General features: G+C 47.6%; 1 pseudogene; it reads right to left on the bottom strand.

Moving 5' to 3' along the window:
* Positions 1-825: 825 nt before the first annotated feature.
* Positions 826-27,451, bottom strand: LOC128846025 (olfactory receptor 5V1-like; annotated as a pseudogene).

The raw sequence follows: 27,451 nt of genomic DNA, 5'->3' as shown, positions 1-27,451 counted from the left end.
AAAGGATAGGAATAAATGGTCAGTTTTCAGAATGGAGAGAGGTAAATAGTGGTGTCGCCAGGGGTCTGTACTGGATCCAGTCCTATTCAAAATATTCATAAATGATCTGGAAAAAGAGGTAAACAGTGAGGTGGCAAAATTTGCATATGATACAAAATGACTCAAGATAGTTAAGTCCCGGGCAGACTGTGAAGAGCTACAAAAGGATCTCTCAAGACTGGGTAACAAAATGGCAGATGAAATTCAATGTTGATAAATGAAAAGTAATACACATTGGAAAACATAATCCCAACTATACATATAAAATGATGGGGTCTAAATTAGCTGTTACCACTCAAAAAAGAGAGCTTGGAGTCATTGTGGATAGACTGTCTCCTGGCAACGTAGCTTCTGCCTCTTGTTGAAGTGGATTACAGACAATGATGGGAGAGTGCTCTCCCATTGACTTCACCAGACCCACTAAATTGACACCGCTGCATCGATGGTAGCAGCACCAATTTACTGTGGTATTGAAGACACATAGTAGTAACATTTAACACCCCTATAAAAGTTTTCTTCCATAGTCATGAAAGTTCTTTACAACACTCTGAGGCTTCAACTCCCCTGCTCCAGTCTGTAGGCCCATTCCCCTCCAAACATCATCAAATGTAAGTCAGTCTCCTGACTCCCAGCAGCCCCCTCCAACTACTAAAACCCCCTCCCTTTTCAGAGGACAGAGTAGAACCCAGGAGTCCTGACTCCCAGATGCCAATTGTTCTAACATACTACATCCCACTCACTTCCCAGAGGTAGAAGTAGGTGCCAATGCAAGTATTATTGATTCTCTTAGAAGAACATTTTCCTCACAAGGAACTTTTTCATGGCTCCCTTCACATCCTTGTTCCTCACAATGTAGATAATTGGGTTTAACATAAGGCTGATGATGCTGTAGATCAGGGAGATTAATCCGTCATTGTCCAATGAGTAGCTAGAGAGAGGTTTTACATACATGAAGATATCACTTCCATAGTAGAACAGGACGACAGTGAAGTAGGTCCTGAGGAGAATGTACCTTCGGTATCCTAAAAACAATGTATTCACACAAATGTCCGATGCACAGGGAGGGGCTCTACCCGGTGAATATCCTGGACACCAGTATCATGGTGACATTGAAAGAGATGTCTGCACAGGAAAGGGCCAGCAAAGGTGGGATGTCACAGTACAAATAGCTGACCCTGTTGGCCTTCCTAAAGGGCAGGTGGATGGTGAGAAACATGTGCACAGCTGTGTTGAGTGCAGCACTCAGCCAAGAGATGGACAGCAGCAAATTTCAAATCCACCTATTCATGAGCACTGTTTAGTGCAGCGGGTTACATATGGCCATGTAGCAGTCATATGCCATGGTGGCCAGTAGGATGCACTCAGCACCCACAAAGGAAAGGAAGAAGTACAGTTGTACCACAAATATTACATAGGAGATACTGCTTCTACCCAAGGAATGGTGCAACAGCATCTATAGTATGGTGGTGGTGGTCTGGCAGACCTCTAGAAGGGAGAGGTTCCCCAGGAAGATGCATATTTGGGTTTGGAGATGTGGTTCCACAAAGAAGAAAAGATTATAAGAATGTTCCCCAAGAGAGTGAAGATGGAGATGATGGAGATGACCCAAGACATAGGAAATGTAACCCCTGTAAAATATATGTACAGGTGAGTCACAGTCTATTATTCCAAATGGAAGCAGAGATGTAGTAATCTGCCAGTTTCTCAAAAGTCTCTCAGGGCTATCCAGAATAACTCTGGGGATTTTCGTCTTCTCTTTCAGTTGTTCTACGCTGTTAGAATCCAAACAGTCCAGAGATGAAGGATTTTTCCCTGAATCCATGCTTACATCTTTTTCTCACAGAAAAGAACCAGTAGGGTCACTACCCACATGGGCTTTTCCTTTGCTGACAGGGAGTGAGGAAAGCATTTAGAGTTTTTGACTTCTGATCACCACAGACAATAACCATGTGTTTTGAAATTAGCACTTTTCTTTTAAAGTTCTTCATTTGCATTCCATGCAGCTTCTACCTCCTTTGATGGGTTATTCAGTTACAGGGGTATTTACAATGTAAATATTTGCTATTACATTATAACAGGATATGTAAAAACAATGCATGTAACATCCTATTACTTTTCATAAAGTTTAAATACCAAAAACATTTAACAATCACTTTGATCTACACTAATTCACAAATGAATTTACATTGCACTTCAGCTTGAGCTGGCACCTGGTCTGTCAGCATCACATACTAAAATCCTAGGAGGATGAATTCAGTTGGCATGGTTTGATTCTCCATGATCATGTCTTCACTTTGCTGCCACAGAAAGGAGAATGGTCTATAAACAAGGACAAAGCAGTTCTGCAGAAAAGGACCTGGGGATTACAGTAGATGAGAAGCTGGATCTGAGTCAGCAGTGTGCCCTAGTTGCCAAGAAGGCTAATGGCATATTGGGCTGCATTAGTAGGAGCACTGCCAGCAGACTGAGGGAAGTGATTAGTCCCCATAATTAAGCACTGGTGAAGCCACATCTGGAGTATTGCGTCCAGTTTTGGGTCCCCCACTACAGAAAGGATGTGGACAAATTGGAAAGAGTACAGCAGAGGGCAATGAAAATGATCAGGGGGCTGGGGCACATGATTTACAAGGAGAGGCTGAGGGACCTGGACTTGTTTAGTCTGCAGAAAAGAAGATTGAGGGGGGATTTGATAGCAGCCTTCAACTATCTGAAGTGGGGTTCCAAAGAGGATGGAGCCTGGCTGTTCTCAGTGGTGGCAGATGACAGAACAAGGAGCAATGGTCTCAAGTTGCAGTGGGAGAGGTCTAAGTTGGATATTAGGAAACACTATGTCACTAGGAGGGTGGTGAAGCATAGGAATAGGTTCCCTAGGGAGGTGGTGGAATCTCCATCCTTAGAGGTTTTTAAGGCCTGGCTTGGATGATTTAGTTGGGAATTGGTCCTGCTTTGAGCAGGGGGTTGGAGTAGATGACCTGCTGAGGTCTCTTCCAACCCTAATACTCTATGATTCAAGACTGAACATTTCAGTTTGGTCAGTGGCAGAACCTGGAGTTTACAGTTTCTTCCTACTAACCCTCTCTATCCATTAGATCCCTTTTCCTGCCCAGAGCCAGGAATAGAAACTAGATATCCTGACTCCCTGACCTTGATCTAACCCCTATAACCTGTTTACCATCTGGAGCTTGTACCTTTCCAACCCTGATATTCTATGATTCTGTGATTCTAACCCCAGATCCTTTTCAGCAATGCTATCACTTAGCCAATTATCCACCATTTTGTAGTTGTGCATTTGATTTTTCCTTGCTAAGTGAAGTGCTTATCTTTCCTTGCTAAGTGAAGTGCTTATCTTAGCTAGTGCTTATCTTTGTTGAATTACATCATGTTGAGTTTAGACCAATTGTCCCAGGTGTCGAGGTCTTTTTGAATTCTAATCTTGTCCTCCAAAGTGCTTGCATCCCCTCCCAACCTGGAATCATCTGCAGATTTTATAAGCACATGCTCCAATCCATTATCCAAATTCTTAATGAAAATATTGTATGGCACCGGACCCTGGACTGACCCCTGTGGAATCCTACTAGATACGCCTTCACAATTTGACAGCGAACCATACTGTTGAAATTTGGTCTTTCAACCAGTTATGCACCCAACTTATAATAATTAATCTAGACCTCATTTCCCTACTTCGTTTATGAGACTGTCATGTGGGGCTGTGTAAAAACCCTTCTTACTAAAATCAAGATGTATCTCGTCTACTGTGTCACCACATCCACTCACCCAGTAATCCTGTCAAGGAAGGAGAATAGGTTGGTTTGGCATGATCTGTTATTGATCATGCTGGCTATTCCTTATAAATGCCACTTCACTGTGTATTTCCTCTAGTGTCCAAGATGTATTATGCTTGCTTCAGGTCCAAAGTCTATAGGAGTGGTCAAAATTCTAAAATACTGGCTCTATGTTCATGTTATGTCTTCCTCTACAAGCTGGACCCAGAAAAGAACAAGGGACCTACTAATAGCTAAAAGAGACCTGCTTTCACTCGAGTAGTAGAGGACAGGTATTCCAGGCTGGGAAATATCCCCCAGAAAATCAATAAATGAGGTTTGTAGTCCTTCTTTCTCCTGAGAGACAGTACCATGACTTTTGCTTAAAGCTGAGCTGACATGTTGGGACACCTCCCTCAACAAACGCCTGCTCATCTTCATTGGTCTGCTTATAGCCTGGACACTCTTTGCCTGCATCCATCTATCATACACTTACATCATCTCGACCATACTGAATATGCCTTCTTCCCAGGGTAAGAGGAAGGCATACTCCACCTGTTCATCCCACCTGACTGTGGTCCTTCTGTACAAAAGGCAGTCCTATCTTCACTTACCTGAGACCCAGTTCAAGTTACTCACAGGGTAGCACCAGACTGATCTCACTATTATATAGCATTTTTACACCAATGTTAAACCCCATCATTTATACCTTGTGGAACAAGGATGGGAAAAAAGCTTTGAAAAATGTGATCTTTAGGATGTGAATAAATGTTATACTCCTCTTCCTTAGCCTCTACTTCTTTTGCTGGTGTTTCACTTTCTTCTTTTTCTTCCTTTTCATCATAATCTTCATCATCATCTTTTTGTCTTTGTAGTGAGTCGGTGTGGCTCCCCTCCTGTCCGGAAGAGGGAGCCCACGTGCAGGCACCAGAGTGGGTGGGACCACCACCGCCTGTCCCCGCCCCCCGGAAGTCAAGGGGCGGGACAGGAAGTATAAAGGCCGGCCGCCAGAGCTCAGTCGGCGGCCAGCCACCGGAGGGAGCAGACGTGCGGCCGGGAGCTCCCGGCCAGGAGACCGTCGAAGACCGAGGCCTGGACCCTAGCTGGCCTGAGCTACCCCGGGCCCGCTACGAGGAGGAGCTGCCGGAGCCCGTTCCCCCCCCCCCTACTGGGAGAATCCCTGGGAACCGCACCCCACTAACCCTGAGGGTGAGACTGGACCCGAACCCCTTCGCCCCTGCTGCTATCCAGAGGAGCCGCCTGAGGACCATTGGCCGGACTTCCCGGCAGAGCTACCAGACTTGCCGCTGAGCCCGGGCAGAGAGGAGCCCATGCAGGTGGACTGGCCCGATCCTGGCGCAACGAACGAGGTAGGCTTTGAGGGGGATCACGGAAGTAGCCCGGGGGTAGCCGACCCCGGTCCGGCTGCAACTGAGTGTGAGCCTATGTCAGTGTGTTGCGGTCTGGATACCCCACTGACCAGCAGCGGCAGCAACCGCTGTTAGGGCCCCAGGCTGGAACGCAGTGGAGTGGGTGGGCCTGCGTTCCCCCCTGCCACCCTCCGCACGGGTGGCAGGCTTCCCCCTCACCCAACGCTCGGCTACAGAAGCCTGGGCTTTGAACTATTTGCTCGCTCAGCCCCTGCAACAAGGGCCTGAGCCTGACTGCGTTTGCCCCGCCCTGATCCAGGGCCTGGGCTTTGAACTATTTGCTCGCTCAGCCCCTGCAACAAGGGCCTGAGCCTAACTGTGTTTGCCCCGCCCTGATCCAGGGCCTGGGCTTTGAACTATTTGCTCGCTCAGCCCCTGCAACAAGGGCCTGAGCTAACTGTGTTTGCCCCGCCCTGATCCAGGGCCTGGGCTCTGAACTGTCTGCTCGCTCAGCCCCTGCAACCAAGGGCCTGAGCTAACTGTGTTGCCCCGCCCTGATCCAGGGCCTGGGCTCTGACGGTCTGCTCGCTCAGCCCCTGCAACCAAGGGCCTGAGCTAACTGTGTTTGCCCCGCCCTGATCCAGGGCCTGGGCTCTGATCTATTTGCTCGCTCAGCCCCTGCAGTCAAGGGCCTGAGCTTTAACTGTGGTTGCTCCGACTCTGCACTAAAGAGCCGGAGTTTCGGGACTAACTGACTGCTTGTTCCCACAGTAGTGAGTCGGTGTGGCTCCCCTCCTGTCCGGAAGGGTCGAGCCCCGGCTAGGACCTACTACATTTGGCGCCCAACGTGGGGCCGGAGCCCCTGCCCCTGTGAGAAGGGGCTAGAGGGGGAGTGGCCGTTGCCCCCCCCCGTTCTAAGGATGGATATGGAGCGGCTGTTTCAGCTGCTCACGGAGAGCCAGGAGCGACAGCAGACGGCCCAGCTGCAGCAGCAACAGCAACAGCAGGCCGCTCAGCTCGCGCAGCAACAGCAGCGAGATGCCGTCCAACTCCAGCTGCAGCAGGAGCAGCACACCGCCCAGCTCGAGCAACAGCAACAGCTGGTGCGGCAGTTGGGAGTCCAGCTGCAGCAGTTGCTGGTCACGCTCCCTCGCCCCGCACCGGGGCCGGCAGGGGAGGCTGCGGAGATGCCGCGGTTAGCTGCCCCCCTTCGCTTGACTAAGATGAGCCCAGACGACGACCCGGAGGCATTCCTGGTCACGTTCGAGCGGGTAGCCCTTGTCGCCGGGTGGCCCAGGGACCAGTGGGCTACCCTCTTAGCCCCCCACCTGACGGGGGCGGCCCAGGTGGCCTATCGGGGATTGGCGGCTGAGGAAGCACGGGACTACGACCTGGTGAAGGCCGCGATATTGGACGCCCTCGACGTCAGTCCCGAGACTTTCCGACAAAGGTTTCGGGGCCAGACTTACCCCACCGGGGCCCGACCGCGGGTAGTGGCCCAAACCTTAAAAGAGGCTTGCCGACGGTGGCTACAGCCCAGCACCCGGACGGCGGAGGAGGTAACCGAGCAGGTGGTGTTGGAACAGTTCGTGCACACCCTACCCTCCCGAGGGCGCGCCTGGGTGCTTCGCCACCAGCCGACGACACTGGCCCAGGCCGTGTCGCTAATGGAGGACTTCCTAGCCGCCGAAGATGCGGTAGGACCCACCTTCCGACGCCCCGGGCCCGAACCAGCCCGCGGCGAAAAGAAAGGGGAACCCCCGAGCGGACCACGACACCCCGCACCGAAGCCCGACCCCCGCCGCGAGACCCGGACCCGGCACACGGACCCGGCTCCTCGGACCGGACCAGTGGCCCCGGGCCAGGGGCCCCCAAAGGCTCGGCGAAGCCCCCCCCGGAGCCCAAGCCGAGAAGGCCCCCGGAGCAGACGACCTGAACTCGGACCCTGCTTCAGTTGTGGGAGGATGGGGCACCTCCGGCGAGACTGTCCGGAGATGGATTGCAGCTATGGGCAAGTGTGGGTGGGCCACACTCGAGCCAGGCCAGCCATGAACTCCAAGCTGACCGTCCCGGCGGCCGTCGGAGGACGGACTACGCGGGCCTTGATCGACTCAGGTTGTGGCCAGACGTTGGTCCGTAAGGACCTGGTACCGCCAGGTGATACCCGCCTCGGATGTATTCATCTACAATGCATCCATGGGGATGTCTGACCATACCCCAGTGCCCGGGTCCCCCTAACCATCGCGGGGATCACCCGACACCTGGTGGTTGGGGTAGCTCCCCATCTTGCATACCCTGTGATCCTCGGTCGGGACTGGCCGGCCTTTGAGGAAGTCCTACGGTCCACGCCGGCCCTGGAGGCTGATCGGCTGGGGTCCTCCTCCGAGACCCCCGAGCAGGATCCGGCGACCGAGATAGACGACACGGACGCAGCGGGACCGCCGCCGGAGCCGGCCCCTCAGCCCCGCTTCGATACCGATTTCTGTCGGGACCAGCGAGAGGATCCCACCCTTAGCCGCTTCTACGAGCAGCTCGCGGCAGTAGACGGGAGGGTTGTGGACCCCCAGCGGGCCACCCTGTGGCCCCATTTTGAGCTGCGCCGGGACCAGCTCTACCGCCTGGACCGTGACCCCCGCACCCAAGAACCACAAACCCAACTGTTAGTGCCCCTGTGTCACCGGCGGGCGGTAATGAAGTTGGCCCACGATGTGCCAGCCGCCGGGCACCTGGGGCGAGAGAAGACCCTCGCTCGAATCCTGGCGCGCTTCTTTTGGCCAGGAATCTCCCAGGAGGTGAAAGAATATTGCGCCTCCTGCCCAGAGTGTCAGAGGGTCGCCCCGCCCGGGATCCCCAAGGCACCCCTGGTCCCCATGCCAGTGATGGAGACGCCCTTTGAACGGGTCGCCATGGACCTCGTGGGCCCCCTCCCGAAAAGTGCCGCGGGGTTTCAATACATCCTGGTTTTGGTGGACTATGCCTCTCGGTTCCCCGAAGCCATCCCCCTGCGAAGTATTACCGCCCGGACTATCGCGGGGGAATTGCTGAAAATCTTCGCCCGAGTAGGACTGCCTAGAGAGATCCTGACCGACCAGGGAACGAACTTCACGTCCCAATTGTTGCGACAGGTCTGTGCCCTCTTAGGCATCAAACAACTCCGGACGTCCGTGTACCACCCGCAGACGGACGGGTTGGTGGAGCGGTTTAACCGCACTTTGAAAAGCATGTTGCGGAAATTCCCCGCAGAGGACCTCCGCCACTGGGACCAATTCCTTCCACCCTTGCTGCTAGCCATCTGAGAAGTCCCGCAGACCTCAACGAAATTTTCCCCTTTCGAGCTGCTGTATGGACGCAGACCACGGGGCCTCTTAGACCTGATGAGAGAGACCTGGGAACAGTCAGCGTCCCCAGCCCAGGGCCTCCTGAAATATGTCATCCAGTTACAGGAGCACCTTGCCCAGGCCGGAGCCCTGGCCCGCGAAAACTTGAAGACGGCGCAGGAGCGGCAGAAACGAACCTACGATCAGGGAGCCCAAGTCCGGGAGTTCCAACCAGGAGACCGTGTCCTACTCCTCCTCCCGTCTAGTGAGTCAAAATTGTTAGCCCGGTGGCAGGGACCTTACGACGTCGTGCGTAAGGTCGGTCCCGTCACCTACGAGGTGCGGCAACCGGACAAGCGGAAGGGAACCCAGCGGTATCACGTAAACCTGCTGAAACGGTGGCAGGACCGGGAGGGCCTCTTAATTGACCCATGCCCGCCCGAGCCGGAATTGGGACCCCACGTACCCTCGACGGATGACCCCCCGGCACCCCAATTAGGACAATCGCTCACGGAAGAGCAACGTAAACAGACTAACTGCCTGCTACAGACCTTCAAACGAACCTTCACGGCCGTACCGGGCTACACGTCCCTGGTCAAACACTCCATCCAGACCGAGCCGGGGAAAGTGGTTCGAGAGACGACCCGGCCCCTGCCCTATCGGATGCGGGATGCGGTCGAGGAGGAAGTAAGAGCCATGCTGGCTCTGGGCGTCATTGAGCCGTCCCAGAGCGAGTGGCGTAGTCCGGTGGTCCTGGTGCCCAAGCTGGACGGTACCCGCCGCTTCTGCATCGACTTTCGGAGGGTAAACGCCATCTCGCACTTCGATGCCTACCCGATGCCCCGTGTGGACGAGTTACTGGGACGCCTGGGGGAGGCCCAGTATATCACCACCTTGGATCTCAGCAAAGGCTACTGGCAGATCCCCCTCGAGGAGACCTCAAAAGAGAAAACCGCCTTTGCCACTCCAACGGGGCTATACCAATTCACGCGGATGCCATTCGGTCTCCATGGAGCCCCAGCCACCTTCCAGCGGCTGATGGACCGACTTCTGCAGCCCCATCAGGACTATGCGGCAGCGTACCTAGACGACGTGGTCATCTATAGCCGCGGCTGGGAGGACCATCTGCCCCGGGTTGCGGCGGTCCTAAGGTCCCTACGACAGGCGGGCCTGACCGCCAACCCCAAAAAGTGCCGTATTGCCTGGCAAGAGACCAACTACCTCGGCTATACCGTCGGGGGCGGGCGGGTCAAGCCCCTCGTCGGGAAAGTCCAGGCCCTCCTGGACTGTCCCACCCCGTCGACCAAACGGCACGTTCGGCAGTTCCTGGGCCTCGTTGGGTATTACAGACGGTTCATCCCCCAGTTCGCGACCATCGCAGCACCCTTAACTGGGCTTCTGACGAAGGACAGCCCCCGGCAGGTACGATGGTCCCCCGAATGTGAGGCGGCCTTCCGGACACTGCAGAAGTGCCTCTGCCAGGAGCCGGTTCTCTACAGCCCGGACTTTAAACGCCCATTCATCCTACAGACCGACGCCTCCGGCGTAGGGTTAGGGGCAGTCTTGTCCCAAGAAGTGGAGGGAAAGGACCACCCCATATTATATCTCAGCCGGAAGCTGTTCCCCCGTGAGAGGAATTACGCAGTGGTGGAAAAAGAGGCCCTCGCGGTGAAGTGGGCCTGCGATGCCCTGCGCTTCTACCTCCTCGGGGCCCCGTTCACCCTCGTCACAGACCACGCCCCCCTCCGGTGGCTAATGCGGATGAAAAATAATAATGCCCGCATTATGCGGTGGTACCTCGCCTTACAACCCTACGCATTTATGGTCCAGCATCGAGCTGGTAAGGACCATATGAATGCGGACTTCCTATCCCGCATGGGGGAGATGGAAGGACCTGGCCCCGACATGCGGGAGCCAGTCTTAAGGGGGGGTGTGTGTAGTGAGTCGGTGTGGCTCCCCTCCTGTCCGGAAGAGGGAGCCCACGTGCAGGCACCAGAGTGGGTGGGACCACCACCGCCTGTCCCCGCCCCCCGGAAGTCAAGGGGCGGGACAGGAAGTATAAAGGCCGGCCGCCAGAGCTCAGTCGGCGGCCAGCCACCGGAGGGAGCAGACGTGCGGCCGGGAGCTCCCGGCCAGGAGACCGTCGAAGACCGAGGCCTGGACCCTAGCTGGCCTGAGCTACCCCGGGCCCGCTACGAGGAGGAGCTGCCGGAGCCCGTTCACGCCCGCTACTGGGAGAATCCCTGGGAACCGCACCCCACTAACCCTGAGGGTGAGACTGGACCCGAACCCCTTCGCCCCTGCTGCTATCCAGAGGAGCCGCCTGAGGACCATTGGCCGGACTTCCCGGCAGAGCTACCAGACTTGCCGCTGAGCCCGGGCAGAGAGGAGCCCATGCAGGTGGACTGGCCCGATCCCAGCGCAACGAACGAGGTAGGCTTTGAGGGGGATCACGGAAGTAGCCCGGGGGTAGCCGACCCCGGTCCGGCTGCAACTGAGTGTGAGCCTATGTCAGTGTGTTGCGGTCTGGATACCCCACTGACCAGCAGCGGCAGCAACCGCTGTTAGGGCCCCGGGCTGGAACGCAGTGGAGTGGGTGGGCCTGCGTTCCCCCCTGCCACCCTCCGCACGGGTGGCAGGCTTCCCCCTCACCCAACGCTCGGCTACAGAAGCCTGGGCTTTGAACTATTTGCTCGCTCAGCCCCTGCAACAAGGGCCTGACTGCGTTTGCCCCGCCCTGATCCAGGGCCTGGGCTTTGAACTATTTGCTCGCTCAGCCCCTGCAACAAGGGCCTGAGCCTAACTGTGTTTGCCCCGCCCTGATCCAGGGCCTGGGCTTTGAACTATTCACTCGCTCAGCTCCCTGCAAACAAGGGCCTGAGCCTAACTGTGTTTGCCCCGCCCTGATCCAGGGCCTGGGCTTTGAACTATTTGCTCGCTCAGCCTCTGCAACAAGGGCCTGAGCCTAACTGTGTTTGCCCCGCCCTGATCCAGGGCCTGGGCTTGAACTATTCACTCGCTCAGCTCCCTGCAACCAAGGGCCTGAGCTAACTGTGTTTGCCCCGCCCTGATCCAGGGCCTGGGCTCTGAACTGTCTGCTCGCTCAGCCCCTGCAACCAAGGGCCTGAGCTAACTGTGTTTGCCCCGCTCTGATCCAGGGCCTGGGCTCTGAACTGTCTGCTCGCTCAGCCCCTGCAACCAAGGGCCTGAGCTAACTGTGTTGCCCCGCCCTGATCCAGGGCCTGGGCTCTGACGGTCTGCTCGCTCAGCCCCTGCAACCAAGGGCCTGAGCTAACTGTGTTTGCCCCGCCCTGATCCAGGGCCTGGGCTCTGATCTATTTGCTCGCTCAGCCCCTGCAGTCAAGGGCCTGAGCTTTAACTGTGGTTGCTCCGACTCTGCACTAAAGAGCCGGAGTTTCGGGACTAACTGACTGCTTGTTCCCACAGTAGTGAGTCGGTGTGGCTCCCCTCCTGTCCGGAAGGGTCGAGCCCCGGCTAGGACCTACTACAGTCTTCTTTCTCAGATTTTCTTTTACTGATGCTGTTTCTTGTCATTATCATTATCATCTTCTTAACTATTTGTGCATAAGAACATAAGAATGGCCAGGATTGGGTCAGACCAATGGTACATCTAGTCAAATACCAGTTTTTCAACAATGGCCAGTGCCAGATGCTTCAGAAGGAATGAACAGAACAGAATAATTATCTAGTGATCCATCCTCTGTAATCCTATCCCAGCAACTGGCAGTCAGAGGCTAGGGACACCCACAACATGGGGTTGCATGCCTGACCATCTTGTCTAATAGCCATTGATGGATCTATCCTCCATGAAAAATTTCATTGTCTTCTTTTGCTCTTTTTCATCATTACTTTCATCTTCTGTTAGTACGGCTTTTCTTCTTTTTCTTTACCATCATCCTCATCCAAATATTTGAAAATAACCTTTAGTATGTACCACAAACAGCAGTGAATCAATTACCATTTTTATATCTATATATATATTTATTTATTCATTGCTTACTAGCTCCTTTCTGTACAGAGACATGGTAAGTTCCAAGAAATGTAGGGTGCATTGCACAGAAGACACAAAGACATTATAGCTAAGTTTGGGAGGATTCAATTTTTATTGCTAAATGTCAGTAAATGTCAATTGAACTGTACACACACAAATACTTTATTCCATAATTGAAATTTACAGATAGAGAAAGGAAAACAAATGTTGCTTTAGAACTTCTTAGAGTTTGGTTTAAGGATATTTACTTAGTTTGTTTTGAGATGTGCTGTTGGCAATTCATGTTTACCAAACTGGGAGGGATTGCAACTACTTTGGATGACAGGGTCATAATTCAAAATGATCTGGACAAATTGGAGAAATGGTCTGAGTTAAACAGGATGAAGTTTAACAAAGACAAATGCAAAGTGCTCCACTTAGGAAGGAAAAATCAATTTCACACATACAGAATGGGAAAAGACTGTCTAGGAAGGAGTACGGCAGAAAGGGATCTAGGGGTTATAGTGGACCACAAGCTAAATATGAGTCAACAGTGTGATGCTGTTGCAAAAAAAGCAAACATGATTCTGGGATGCATTAACAGGTGTGTTGTGAGCAAGACACGAGAAGTCATTCTTCCGCTCTACTCTGCTCTGGTTAGGCCTCAGCTGGAGTATTGTGTCCAGTTCTGGGCGCCGCATTTTAAAAAAGATGTGGAGAAACTGGAAAGGGTCCAAAGAAGAGCAACAAGAATGATTAAAGGTCTTGAGAACATGACCTATGAAGGAAGGCTGAAAGAATTGGGTTTGTTTAGTTTGGAAAAGAGAAGACTGAGAGGGGACATGATAGCAGTTTTCAGGTATATAAAAGGGTGTCATAAGGAGGAGGGAGAGAACTTGTTCACCTTAGCCTCTAAGGATAGAACCAGAAACAATGGGTTTAAACTGCAGCAAGGGAGGTCTAGATTGGACATTAGGAAAAAGTTCCTAACTGTCAGGGTGGTTAAACACTGGAACAAATTGCCTAGGGAGGTTGTGGAATCTCCGTCTCTGGAGATATTTAAGAGTAGGTTAGATAAATGTCTATTAGGGATGGTCTAGGCAGTATTTGGTCCTGCCATGCGGGCAGGGGACTGGACTCGATGACCTCTCGAGGTCCCTTCCAGTCCTAGAATCTATGAATCTATGTTTTAACCATTATAAATCTTCAAGTTTTTGAAATCAATGTCCACTGACAATAAATAATTGTTGATTGATCTGCCCTCTAGCCTGAGCCACCCACAATGTCCTGCAACTGTGAACATTTATATTAATAAAAGTCAGAAAAAATACTTAAACCTGATAATTTTGTGCAACTGTGAAATTTTAAATTGATACACACAAAAAAAAATGCTTAAACATAAATAGCTATATTATCTGTCAAAGTTTTTAAAAAAAATTAGATTCTGACAAGCCTAATTATAGCAGAGATTTTCAAATCTGCCCTGTAGTTTTAGGGAACTGTGCATCTACCTAGGTAGCCCTGAAAATATAAGCAAACATTTCCACTATGAATTGAATTTCCTCCTGTGTCTGCAGACAGCCTGAAAGACTAGTTCAGAGAGAAATGTGAATTTCCTTTATTCACTTAAATGGGATATTGTCTCAGACTCACAGCATCATTGCTCTCTTGGCTCAGTACAGTTCCTGTGAGTAACTCCCTTCAGTGTGACAGCCCTCCGTGAGGCTTGCACTCTGTCTCTGGGGTTAGGCTCTTTGGCCCCGCTGCCTCCTGGGACTGCACCTCTGAGCCCTCAGCACACCTATCTGACTCCATGAGACCTCTCAAGGAGTCCACTCACTCTGGACTCCCCGGCCCCCAAACCCACAGGTAGCAATGCCACCCCGATCTCTAGACTGCAGTGACTCTCAGCCAGTGTAAAACAGAAGGGTTTCTTGTATGTCTGGAACACAGCACAAGAAGTCCCTCAAGCCTAGAAATTCTCAGCACAGTCCATGTGAGCTCAAGGCCCTGATTTGTCCTTAGTCGAGAAGCGGCCTCCTTCCAGCTGACCACCCTATATCACTTTCCCAAAAGCCCCTTCTCCATCCTTTATCTTCATTCCTGGGCACACAAGTCACCTGAACCCTCTCTCTTCCACCCTTTGTTCCCACTGGCCAGAACTGGCTGCCTTCCAGATCACCAGGGACCTCTCTCCTCAGCCCTTTGTCCTCCCACTGGCCAAAACCATCTGGCTTCAAAGATGAGGTGGGCCTCCAGGTCACCAGTTGCTAAGTTCCACTGTGTACAGGCCATTGTCTGGGGTCCAGGCTGCTAGGTGAGGTCACACCTGGTCCTCTGTAACAACAAACACCCTCTTCCACCACCTCGTCAAACATGCAGAGCATATGGAAAATATACAGAAAATCCCTCATTTCATCACATAACACTAAGAAAATCCCCCACTTTGTCACATATGTTAACTCTGAAACTTAATGAGGACAATCTCACTGCCCACATAGTTAGTTATTTACTGCTGATTTATTTGGCAGACTCACATGGTTAGTCTGCTTATTTCAAACTGCTTCCCACACTATCCCATGTGCCCAAATTATTAACTGTCTCTTAAAGAGTTGTTGTAAGTCAAACTCCCCTCCCCTGCCCAACAACATCATAATGCCAGGTGGTATAGTCCATAAGCACATCGATTTCATGCTGGAAACTAAAATGGGAAGACATAGGAGAACAAATTGACTTTAGTGCGCTGATTGTTTTATTCATTTTCATTACAAATTAATTAAGAGCCAGCTGTTTAAAACTTGAAATCAAGTTCCTGCAGAATTCTCAGTCTGCTGCACCAGATCTCAAAATAATCCAGAGACCTTGCTACAGAGTTTAGCCCCAGCTTGCCATACTTGACTACACTACATTCTATACACTGTACATTAGAGTCTATGCTGCGCCTCTAAGGAGGTGTAGTGCAGAGGGCCCAGTGGAGGGTAAAGATGGCTTTAAGATATCTCTGCGAATCTCAAATTCTAGGCTTCTCCGAGGGATTCGCACATTCACAAGAGTGAGTTAGAGTAGCTCAGAGTGGCCGCTACCCCTCCCAATACACTAATTTCCACCACTGGCCACATCTGTGCCAAGTCCTTATGTCTAAGGATGCGCATGTGTTGCTTTGTGGGAGAATGGACTGCTCTGTGCACAATGGCCCTGCACTGCTTCCGCATGAGGAGAATTGTAGAAGTGTGTAAAGGGCCTTATCACAACCTGGAATTTGGTTCTCTGACTGTAACTTCTCAGGCTCTTAAAAATGAGGAAGAATTCTGAGTCAGCATCATGTAATTGCCAGTGTTTGCATTTGGCCATTACACTGGGGGAAACACCCGATTGCTTGAGCAGAAGACCAAAGGAAGTTTATTTTCTCCTCAAGGACTTCAGCAAATTCGATGCCCAACTCCCATTAGAGGTCATTGAAACTTAGTCATCTAACTTCTTTAGGCATCTTTTAAAATCCCTGCCTACATGCCATCAGGGCCTTGGCTTTCTCATGGTTTCAGGGCTCACTGAAGCTCTGACTCATTCTCTGGTCTCACTGAGTGCACCCCTTCAAATCCCAGGCTTCATGTCTTTACCTCCCAGGAGTGGAATTCTGTGATTCTCCCACTCCTAGATGGGGCTGCAGCACCTTGCACATTAGCCATTGCTCACAAAGCATAATAGAAAAGGATTTTTAAAATAACAAAGCGTCTGCACATGTCTATCTTACCTGGAGTCCAAGGTAGGCCTATATTATCCTAGATGCCCCAGTCTCTGGAGGTTGGGCTCACTTGAACTCCCCCTCTCTCTGAGCCTATGCTTTTAAATCCAGCACCCAGTCCTATTTTCCTGTTCCCATTTCTGATCCTGATTAAACTGATGTTGGAGGCTCAGTAGGAGCTCTGAATGGTAATATCAAAGTCTATAGTCCTGAATGTTTGCTGAAAGATTGTCCTCTGGACTATTCCCTTCTCCCAGAGTGCAGATTTAAAACATTTTAAAAATTTAAAAATTGCCAGTGATGGAGACTCCAACACAGCCCTGGGTAAGTTGTTCCAGTGGGTAATGTTTTTTTGTTTTACCTTTCCCATATATTAACCAAAGCCAAATACAGGATGCTCTAGTTTATGGATCAACACTGTAGTCTGACATATTCAGACTCGGGGCTAAAATTTGAATCAAAACTCCAGATCCAAATGGACCCAGATGAGTGTGTATTTCTAATGAATTTCTGCAATAGCTGGACTCACTATTCAATTACAGAATGATCCTATTATCTGATCAGATCTTTCACCTCAATGCAAATACACCTCTACCCCGATATAACATGACCCGATATAACATGAATTTGGATATAACACGATAAAGCAGCGCTCTGGGAGGGCAGGGCTGCACACTCAGGCTGATCAAAACAAGTTCGATATAACGTGGTTTCACCTGTAATGCAGTAAGATTTTTTGCCTCCCGAGAACAGCGTTATATCGGAAAAGAGGTGTACAATCAATCACCTTATGCTCCAAATTCCATCCCAGGAGATGATGAAGTAATCGGGCCTCAGATGAGAGGAACTGCAAGTTAAATACTCTGGTAAGATTTGAGGTTCATAGGAAGATGATGCAGCCTTTGGGTCAAGAACAATAGAGCCAAAAATCCTAGATGTGAATCAATATTTTAGGGTGTTTACATTCATTTTATGCCATAAATTAAAAAATGGAAAAGGCAGGGATTTTTGTCCTTTTTTTTTTTTTTGCTATGACCAGACAGTTAATCACCTTTTAAGGTACTACTTATAATCTGTGAATGCAAGGCTCTTCAGATAAACCATTCATACAACCTCTCAGAAGTCAGATGTTGTACAAATATTGTAAGCTCTACTAATAATTTATTTTGCTGTCTAAGGAAATGGTGAGTAACCTTTTGAATTGAATCAATGCCCAATTCTTTCTTTGTAATCCGACTAGGCACTTTCAATTAGATGCCTTTCAGTTTCCTTGACTAGGAAAGAGGAAGTAAGGGGACCTCAATAAATTTTTTCTTCCCCATTTCCTATTTTGTATAACAGTCTCTACCTGCAGAGGTGTTAAGTGGCACTTCATATTAAGTGGTCTCCTGCAACTCTTTATGCTTAACAAACTGTTCCAACTTAGATTTAGCTGTACTACTGTGGACACCTTCCACACACTTGAAGAAGAGCTCTGTGAAGCTCAAAACTGGTCCTTTCCACCAATAAAAGATATTGGTCCAATAAAAGATATTACCTCACTCATCATGTTGATCTGTCATTTCCCCTCTTCTCCACATGAAATGAAATATTCCCAATCTGTTTATGTCGCTAATCAGTTTTTGCTGCTCATCCCTGAAAGCCATGCTATCTCCTTTTCTGGATGGTCCCCAGAACTGAACATAGAATTCCTAGTGAGGAATTTATGTCTGTATCAGTCCCCATCCCATTCCTTTGGCATCCTAAAATTTTGTCTGCTTTTAGCAATACTGATATTGCACATTGAGTAGAGCTCTTCATGGAGTTGTCTGCAATGTCTCTCCCATGAGTTCACACAGTTATATTGGAGCCCAGTAAGGGGCAGGAAGAGTTCAAATTTTTCCCTTCAGTTTGCATTATCTTACAGTTTTCAACATGTTGCCTATTCAAATAGCTTAGTGAGGTGACTCTGAACTTACTTAGTCTTCTCTGGTATTTACTACCCTAAATTATTTTCTATTATCTGCAAAAATTTGCCATCTCACTGCTCATCTCCTTTTCCAGATCATACATTACACAACTCATACCAGGAAAACTTGTGAAACCCCAATGTCCTTGGTGAAACCTTTTGCTATAGTGAAACCTCATCATTTATTCTTGCTCTTCGTTTCCTAACTGTGATCCTGTTTCAGATCCACTATAGTACTTCCTCTTTCAACTTTGATGCTCTCATGTTTTTTAACAGACACTTGTGAGGGACTTTGTCAAAGGCTTTTGGAAATCCTAATAAATTAAACCAACCAGTTCTCTTTAGTCACGATGGGCACCAAACAAAAGCCCTTTGATTTAAGTTATTATTACATTTTGTATGGTAGCATATAAGGTCATTAACTGAGATCAGACCTTCATTGAGCTAGACATTCTCCAAACACATCACGAGAGATAGTCCTTATCCCAAGTAACTAACCATCTGTCTAGAAAAGACAGATAAAGAGAAGCAAAGTAATTCATCCAAGGTCACACAGCAGGTGAGTAGCTAAACCGGGAAAAGAACTCTTGCCTCTTTAGTCAAAGACCACTGCCTTAGCTATTATATCATGCTGCTTATCCTTCTTCTTGGGCGCTCCATTTTGCTGACAATTTTCCTTATTGATGTTGGTTATTCCCTATCCTTTCATTCTCTTCTAGGTGTTTTATAATTCTATTCATATTCTATCCATCCATCCATCCATCCATCCATCCATCCATCATTTGGAACTGAAGTAAGATTGACTTGCCTGTAATCCACAGAATCATCACTAGCTATTCTGTAAAGAAAAAATCCATATTTGCAACTGTCCTGACTTGTAGTATAGTTGCTTGCCTTGATGACAGAAAACACCATTTTTAGAGCTAGTCAAGGAAGGATCCTTTTACCCACCAACATTTCAACATGAATACACTTTTTTTTTATTTGCATTGAAATTTTTCTTCAATTGTTTTTTAAGTTTTTGCTGAAAACCCAAAACACCAGAAAATAAGAAAAACACTTTGGGTTCTTTTGATTCCCAAAAATCAAACAATGCAAATTGGGCGGCGGTTTGGGATGGGTGGGCGTGCAGTGGAGTTAGATGGAGGGCTAGTTTTCCTTTCTTTAATGAAAACTTAGAAATGTGAAATGTTCTTTAAAAATGGACTTTTGGTGAACATATCCATTTTGTTTTAAAAAAATCCATATTAAAAACACGTTGGCAAAACATTTTCAACCTACTTTAATAATTTTGTTAAAATCTCAGCTTCTTCATTTTAAGGTTGTTTCAAAATTATTTGACTTACCCAACCTCATCATTTTTCTCAAGTTGCTATATACAGTTGATCAGTTTGCTTCTTCACCTCCTCTTTTGACATCTCCCTTTTTCACTGCACCTCATTTTTATTATCTGGAAGGAGTTTTCTCCCCAGCATTCTTTGTGATAAAAACTCTTCTTTAAGATGTCCATATATTCCCTAATTGTTATATTCGCTCCTTGATAGTTCCAAAGGTGTGTTGATGACGGGTCAGTTTGTAACTCTGGTGTTCATCACTGTGAGGTTCTGCTGTGCTCTGTCAACCATGCCTGCAATGTCCCACACAACAGGACTGAAGTCCAATGAATACAAAAAGGATTCTGTATTGAGGCTGCTGGAGACAGAGTGATGCTGTGGTTCTTTCTGGCTGCCCAGCTCTCAGACTGTGCTACCCAGTATCACAACAGAGGGCCATCTTAAGTCTCAGCCTGTTTTATGCAGTCACAGAGGAGGCTGTTGAGTACACTACATGCACTGTATGGAGATGAACCCAGCACTAGCAATGGTAAGCCAACGCCCTGCCCTAGCTCTGTGTACAATCTGGGATATATTCATAAGAAGATAGGACTGGAGGGGATTTTTCAAAATTGCCTAGTTGTCTGAAACTCAATCATTTCAATGGTATTAACCCCTCAGGTCATTTTGAAAATCCCACTAGGTGACTATCTACATCTTTTGGGACCAAAATACCTTTAACAATCTGGCTTCATGTGCTCATATGTCTCTCATTACCTCAACAGTTCACAACTATTGTCTACACAAGCACCTTCTGAGCTAGATAAGCATCAGCTCCCTTTTATATAGTTAAGGCACAGGTTGAATTAAGGGACTTGGTGAAGCTTACTCAAAAAATCTGTGGAAGAGCCTAAATTTCTGAGGAAGCCCAGATCTCTGGAGTGACCAGCCTTTTCCCGAGTCTCTAGGCCATTTATCCACCCGTCCATTGGACCAAAATGGTGAAAAGCATCCTACCAATAATTCATTACAAATTATTTCCTCTGCTCTTCATGTTCAGGCAAACTCTATAGGAACGAAAACAAATTGCAAGTGGAAGATTGTTGGTCCTAATATTTGTTAGTTTTAAGAAGTTGATATTTCTTAATAGCAAGAAAAAATCAGAGATTTTCAGGTCACTAGGGACCTGTAGGACATTTAATCTACCCTTCTGTATAACACAGGCCATAGAATTTCACCAAGGAATTCCTGTGTTGAGCCGAGTAACTTGTGTTTGGCTAAAGTACATCTTCCAGAAAGGCAGCATGTCTTGATCTGAAAACATCAAGAAATGGAGAATCTTACCCAGAAATGTTACCCATGGTTTTCAGAACCCAAAGCAGGGTAACATAAGTGTTTTACTCCAGGCGGTGTCAGGAATATGTCGAGGGCACACAGCAATTCTGTTTTAAGAAAGATTAATACAAGTAAGCATGTTCTTATCTAAAACTACAACTTATTAGATTTAAGCACACACAGACATAAGCAATGGGTTTAGAACATCCCAAATCATTACCTAGAATCCAGGTATTGAGTAATTTTTAGAAGTTCCGCAATAGCTGATCACTTCCCCACTGGGGCGTAAGGTGTCAGGAAAAACATTTCTAGTGTAACCCCCAAGGAGATTACATGAATTCCTGGAGCTCTGTCTGCTGGCAGCTCTGGGAGGAAGAGCCAAGGCAAAATCAGAGTCTGTCCGGCAACCAATAGGGAGTGAGATGCCCCTCCCAGGGAGTTCAGGAGAGGCGGGAGCCAGCCAGGGCAATGACAGGACTGGTTTTGTGGGGAGCTGATGAGTCCCAGGCCTGCAAGCAGGGTTCCCCCTGAGAACTGGCTTCTAGGGACCTGACAGCCGATCCCTCACCTGGGTTTTCTTTCCCCACGGATGAGTCCCAATTGGTAGTGTTTGCTGAGAAATTTCCTCAGCCAGGCTGGGTTCACCTCCAGCTCCCTAGGTGAGACTAGTCACCACATGATCAGCTCTGCTAGTCCAAGGAAGCTACCTGCTGAGTGTATGACTGAAGGCTGGGCTAGGAGGCTACAGTTTGGATGTTAGGGTAGTTGTATAATCTACACCTTGAGCCCTGCACCCCTTTGTGGTGATGGGAAATCCTGGGACCAATGCAACCTGATTCCTGCTTGAGGAGGATCCCTGGCAGCAGACAGCAGCCCCTCTGCAGTGACTGAAGAGTCCAGCATTATCTTCAAACCTAAAGATAATTCATGGAGTCCGTGAGTGCACCATCTTTTAGTTAGTTAGTCAGGGAATTTGTTTTGGGGATCCCCTACTCCCTGAACTGTGTCCTCAAGCCAGGGAGTAAGGGTTTGAGGATTTTATTACCTGCTGCTTATTATACCTGTGGAGGGATTCACCACCTCCTCCCACTTGTGGGTCCTTTGAGCTGTACTGAACCCAGTCAGCCACATTACTTAACCACTGCAGAGAATGTTATAGGTCATCAAGGGCCCCAGCAAAGTATGCATACCAACAGGACACTAATTTTACACTTGTTACATCAAGTCATGGCTATTTTCAGTGTGGGCACCGGTGACCCTAAAAATAGTGTTTCACCCTGTTATGTTGTATTTGTTGCCTGTTTAATATAATTATTGTGTTGAATATATTTTTATGTGTTGTGTTATTTCTTGGAAGTCTCCAACTATCTGGCAAGTAAGTGAGGATTACTCTGTAGTTAGAATTTTCCTCCCAAGCTGCCCTGGTGACCCTGCCAGGAAGGAGTGAGGGGGGTGGAGGCACCACCAAATAATTTCATAGAAAAAGAAGAAAAAAAGATTCACCCTGCTGAGTGGGTGGCGGGATGCAAAAGAACCCAGACCTGTCCATCAAAACCTGTAAGTGGATTGTCAATAAAGGAGGTAACCAGGTGGAGAGGGGCGCTACACTTAGGATAGCTTCAGAGGACTGCTCCAAAGTACACTTTGTTATCTAGTCCTTTTGATAATTAACTTTTACAAAATGCATAAATCATAGTGACCCCTACTGGGTCATCACGTCTCCTAATATCAATAAACTACTTATCAACAAACATTCCTAACAATCTTAGTCACAATAAGCTTCTATATCAAAGGGGCCCAAATTCAAGGTCCTCATCCACTTATTTTCTTTCAGTCTCAATTGTTGACTTTTTCTCCCATTCTGATTAGCAGAACCTGCAGCTAGTTTTGACCTTGCTTCCAGAAGCCCTGCTTGTTCAAATTAACCCTTAAGTAGTAAGTGTTCTATTTTATTAAGTCCTGGTTACAGAAAGAATATACGATTTCAAAATTTGGGGTACACACACCCCTCAAATCTGGGGTAACAAAACCACCCCTTCCCTTGGGAGTTTGTTCCAGTGGTTAATCGCCCTCATTCATAAACATTGTGCCTAATTTCTAACAAGAATTTGCCAAGTTTCAGTTTCCAGCCATTGGTTCTTGTTCTGCCATTCTGTGTTAGATTAAAGCTCCCCTATCAGCTGTGTATCAGGAGGCTCCTATGACTCATGTGCAACTGAACACTGGGTTCTAGCATGGGGGCAATCTTGCTATTACCGCTTATATAGCTCATATAATGGAGCTTTCCCTGTCCACTCCTAAAAGCACACATTCCTAAGTAATTTAGGCTGAGATTTTGAAAGCCTCCTAATGGATTTAGAAGCCCTATTCCCATTAACAGAGATGGGAACTGGGTGTCTAAATCCCCTCAGCAACTTTGAAAAGCTCACCAGTATGAGTAGGGAGTCAAAAACTCGGCCTATGTAGATATGTGTAGCTTGAAAGAAGAACCTTTTGAGAAGACTAGACAAGACTATACAGGGTTCAAAAAAGAACTAGATAAATTCATGGCGGATAGGTCCATCAATGGCTATTAGCCAGAATGGGCAGGGACGGTGTCCCTAGCCTCTGTTTGCCAGAAGTTAGGAATGGGAGACGGGGGATGGATCAGTTGATGGTTTTCTGTTCATTCCCTCTAGGGCACCTGGCATTGGCCACTGTTGGAAGACAGGATAGTGGGCTAGATGGACCTTTGGTCTGACCCAGTATGGCCAGTCTTATGTTCTTAAGGAACACAAAGGAGGAGAGGCTGAAGAAGTTTTCAGTTGCTCTAAAAGCAGTTTCCAGAGGTGGAGGCATCCGAGAAGAAGGGGTGGAGAAGGACTGTGAAGATCACACACATTTCCCTATGAGGAGAAGGGTGTGGGCATGTGGGATGCAGGCAAGCAGAAGGAGACAGCCCAGTGAGGTAGTTGATTCAGGGCCTTGTAGGGAGCTTACATTTGAAGCCAAGAGAGTTATTTGAAACACAGATTATACATGGTCAGTATGGGAAATAAGAGGGGTAATCAGGATGGCAGCATTCTGCATGAAAGCTCCACTTTTATGACCAGTCTGAGAATTTCCTACATGACTTAGGCATCCAAGGTAAAATTTTTAAAGAGCACCAAAGCATTTTAGGGATGAGATTTTAAATGGAGCTTAAGAAAGTTAGGGGCCTAACTCACACTGAATCTCAATGGGATTTGGTCATCTAACTCCCTTTAGGTTCCTTTGGAAACTCCAGTCATAGAATCCTAAACCCCACTGATTTATGACTCTTGGGTCCCCAAAACCCTTAGTCATCCTCAAAAATCTTAGGCTATTTATTCATATCATGCTTTGCTTATCTCTCTCTATGCAACATTCCCCATTTCTGTCATATTGCTAGTGTGCCCATTTCTGTAGTGACTGAAGCATAGCTAATAAACATAACAATCACATCATGCCAGCACAAATTGAATAAAAGAACATATAATTCATGCCTGAATCCCTACTGAGTCCAGTCCCTGCTATCACAGGCAACCCCATCTTATAATTCCCTTCATAAATTTATCAAGTTCCACCTTCAAATTAGTTAGGACTTCCCTTCCTCCTCATCCTATTAGGTGATGAACTCATTAGGCCTCAGGAGGTAGGCCTAATGATCGTCAGCCAGAAGATAACTGTAAACCTCAAGATGTGTCAGACCTGAAATCATCCTAGAATAATAGAATCATAGAAATGTAAGGCTGGAAAAGACCATGAGAGGTCATTTAGTCCAACCCCCTGCACAGAGGCAGGACCAATTAAACCTAGACCATACTTTAAAGGTGTATGTGCAACCTGTTTTTAAAGACTTCCAATGATGGGGATTCAGTAGCCTCCCTTGGAAGCCTATTCCAGAGCTTAACTACCCTTAGAGTTAGAGAGTTTTCCTAATATCTAATCTCAATCTTCCTTGCTGAAGATTAAACCCATTACTTCTTTTTGTATCTTCAGTGGACATGGAGAACAACTGATCACCATTAACTTTATAACAGCCCTTAACATATATCTAGTCCCTCGTCAGACTTCTTTTCTCAAGACTAAACATGCACAGGTTTTTTTTTTTAACCTTTCCTTTTAGATCAGGTTTTCTAATCCTTTTATCAGTTTGTTGTTCTCCTCTGGACTCCCTCCAATTTGTCCACTTAGCTGTGACATTAGTGCAGTTTTCAGTCAAGAAGACAACACAGGTAAATAATTGATGTTTCCAATATCTCTATTTTTTAATTTTCATTTGTGTTCATATGTATATTCAAAATGATAAATCTTGTCAGGAACATTGAAGAGTCCAAATAAACTGTGTCACCTAGTTGTCCTTTATGCAATATTGACCCAATAGTTGTACAATTGAATAAAGTAGAGCAGTTCTCTTTTCCTTTGAAAAAGGCATGCTGATGTAACTCTATCATATCATGATTTCCTAGATGTAGAGGTAAAGATTCTGTGTTTGTAATTTCCCCACTTCCCCATGCACTGTTTTAAATTTTAGATACAGCATTTTCTACCCATTAGTCCTCTGGTATAGGGGCTGACTTTAATGGGAGATTTCATCTAATAGCTCAGCTTCTTTGTTCTGAAGCTCCTTTGAAATGATGTGATGTGCAATATCTGGCCCTGGTGACTTGTTGCTCTTCAATTGATACATTTGTTCTGGCAACTCTTGTTCTTAACCTCAGGGTTTAGATGGAGAGTTAATGAATGGCAAACTGGGATGGAAATCCTACAATGCACTAGCCTGAAACTCACTAATGGTCCCTAGAGATATATCTTCAATCTCTGAAAATATCTTAGGCAATTTTTTTTCAAAAGTGCCTCAGTGACTTTGAAGCCTAAACTCTTTTTTATAAAGTCAGAAAGAAACCGATTTAAAAAAAAAACACGTAGACACCTAAAGATGCAGCTAAACATCTGGTGGGATTCTCAAAAGCACCTAAGCAAGTTACATATCTTTCCTCCTGGCCAAGCTATTTGCATCTTTAGGTGCCTAATTACCATTGAAAATCTGGCCCATGGGGACTTCTGAAAATTTTACCCCTCATCTTTAATACCAGATTAGAGTGAGTCTGGGGTAGGTATTTCCAGAATATCCTCTGTTGTGAAGACTGACATTGACAAATGGTTTAAACTTGAACTTCCAGAGGAACCTTAAATGAGTAAGGCTCCCAAATAACACTGAAAGTCAATGGCACTTAAGCACAAAACTCCGTTAGCCCCTTCAAAAATCCCAGGCTTCAGTTCTCTTATTCTCCTTAATTTCTCCCATTACCCTAGTTGACCAAAGGCCATGATGGTTTCAACATTTTATGCGCCCAATCCCATTTTCTCTTTATTCCAACTCACGTTGACTCCATGGGAGCCATGCATGTATTTCCATGGTTAGAATTTGGCCCTGATATCCTACACACATGCAGTCAAATAAATAATCAACTATCCTAACAAGCACCACCCAAGATACACAAGGTTATGATAGTACTGTTCTGTATTCTCTTGCAGATTGTAGAAGTCTCATCCACAGATTTGCGGAATGGTAGCTCAGTGACAGAATTCATTATCCTCAATTTGAGCAGTACCTGAGAGATACAGGTTTCACTCTTCATCCTCTTCTTAGCAATGTATCTCCTCACCATAATGGGCATAATCACGTCACTAAGGATGGACAGCCGACTCCACACCCCCATGTACTTCTTCCTGGGGAATTTGTCCTTTCTGGACATGGACTACACCTCAGCCACATTCCCCAAGATGCTCCCATCCTGCTCACACAGGTGTGAACTATCTCCTTTGCTGGCTGTGTATTGCAATCTTACTTCTTCTTCCTTGGCACAACTGAGTGTTTCCTTCTGGCAGTGATGTGCTATGACCAATACATGACCATATGTTACCCTCTCAGATACTCAACCATCACGACCAAAAGGACATGCACACAGCTGTAGATAGGCTGCTGGATTGGGGGCTGCCTGTCACCACTGATGCCAGCCGTCCTACTGTCTGGTTTATCTTTCTGCGGCTCCATTGTGATCAACCATTTCTTTTGCGATATCCCACTGCTGCCGAAGTTGGCGTATGTGGACACCCGTGTGATGCAAAAGCTCATATTCCTGCTTTCTGCCCTGGTGATTTTAGGGACCTTACTGTCTATGGTGGTTTCCTACATCTACATTGTCATCACCATTGTGAAGATCCCTTCAGCAGAAGGCAGACATAAAGGGCTAGTCTACACTGGCAACTCTAAAGTGCTGCCATGGCAGTGTTGCTGCAGCAGCGCTTTAACATGGCTTGTGTAGTCACAGCGAGCGCTCTCCCATCACTCTAAAAAAACCACCTCCAAGAGGGGCGTGGCTACCAGCACCGAGTGCACAGCTCCCACTGCTAGTGAAATGTCTACACTGGTGCTTTACAGCGCTAAAACTTGCTGTTCTCAGGGGTGCTTTTTCACACCCCTGAGCAAGAAATTTGCAGCACTATAAAGTGCCAGTGAAGACAAGCCCAAAGTCTTCTCTACCTGTGCCTCTCACCTGACTGTGGTCTTGCTCTTGTAATTGCTTTTTCTCCAGCTCCAGTTCCTGCCTTCCCATTACCACTTCAACCAT

This window comes from Malaclemys terrapin, chromosome 12 (genome assembly GCF_027887155.1).
Source record: "Malaclemys terrapin pileata isolate rMalTer1 chromosome 12, rMalTer1.hap1, whole genome shotgun sequence".
NCBI lineage: Eukaryota > Metazoa > Chordata > Testudines > Emydidae > Malaclemys > Malaclemys terrapin.
This window is presented reverse-complemented; position numbering and strand designations above follow the sequence as displayed.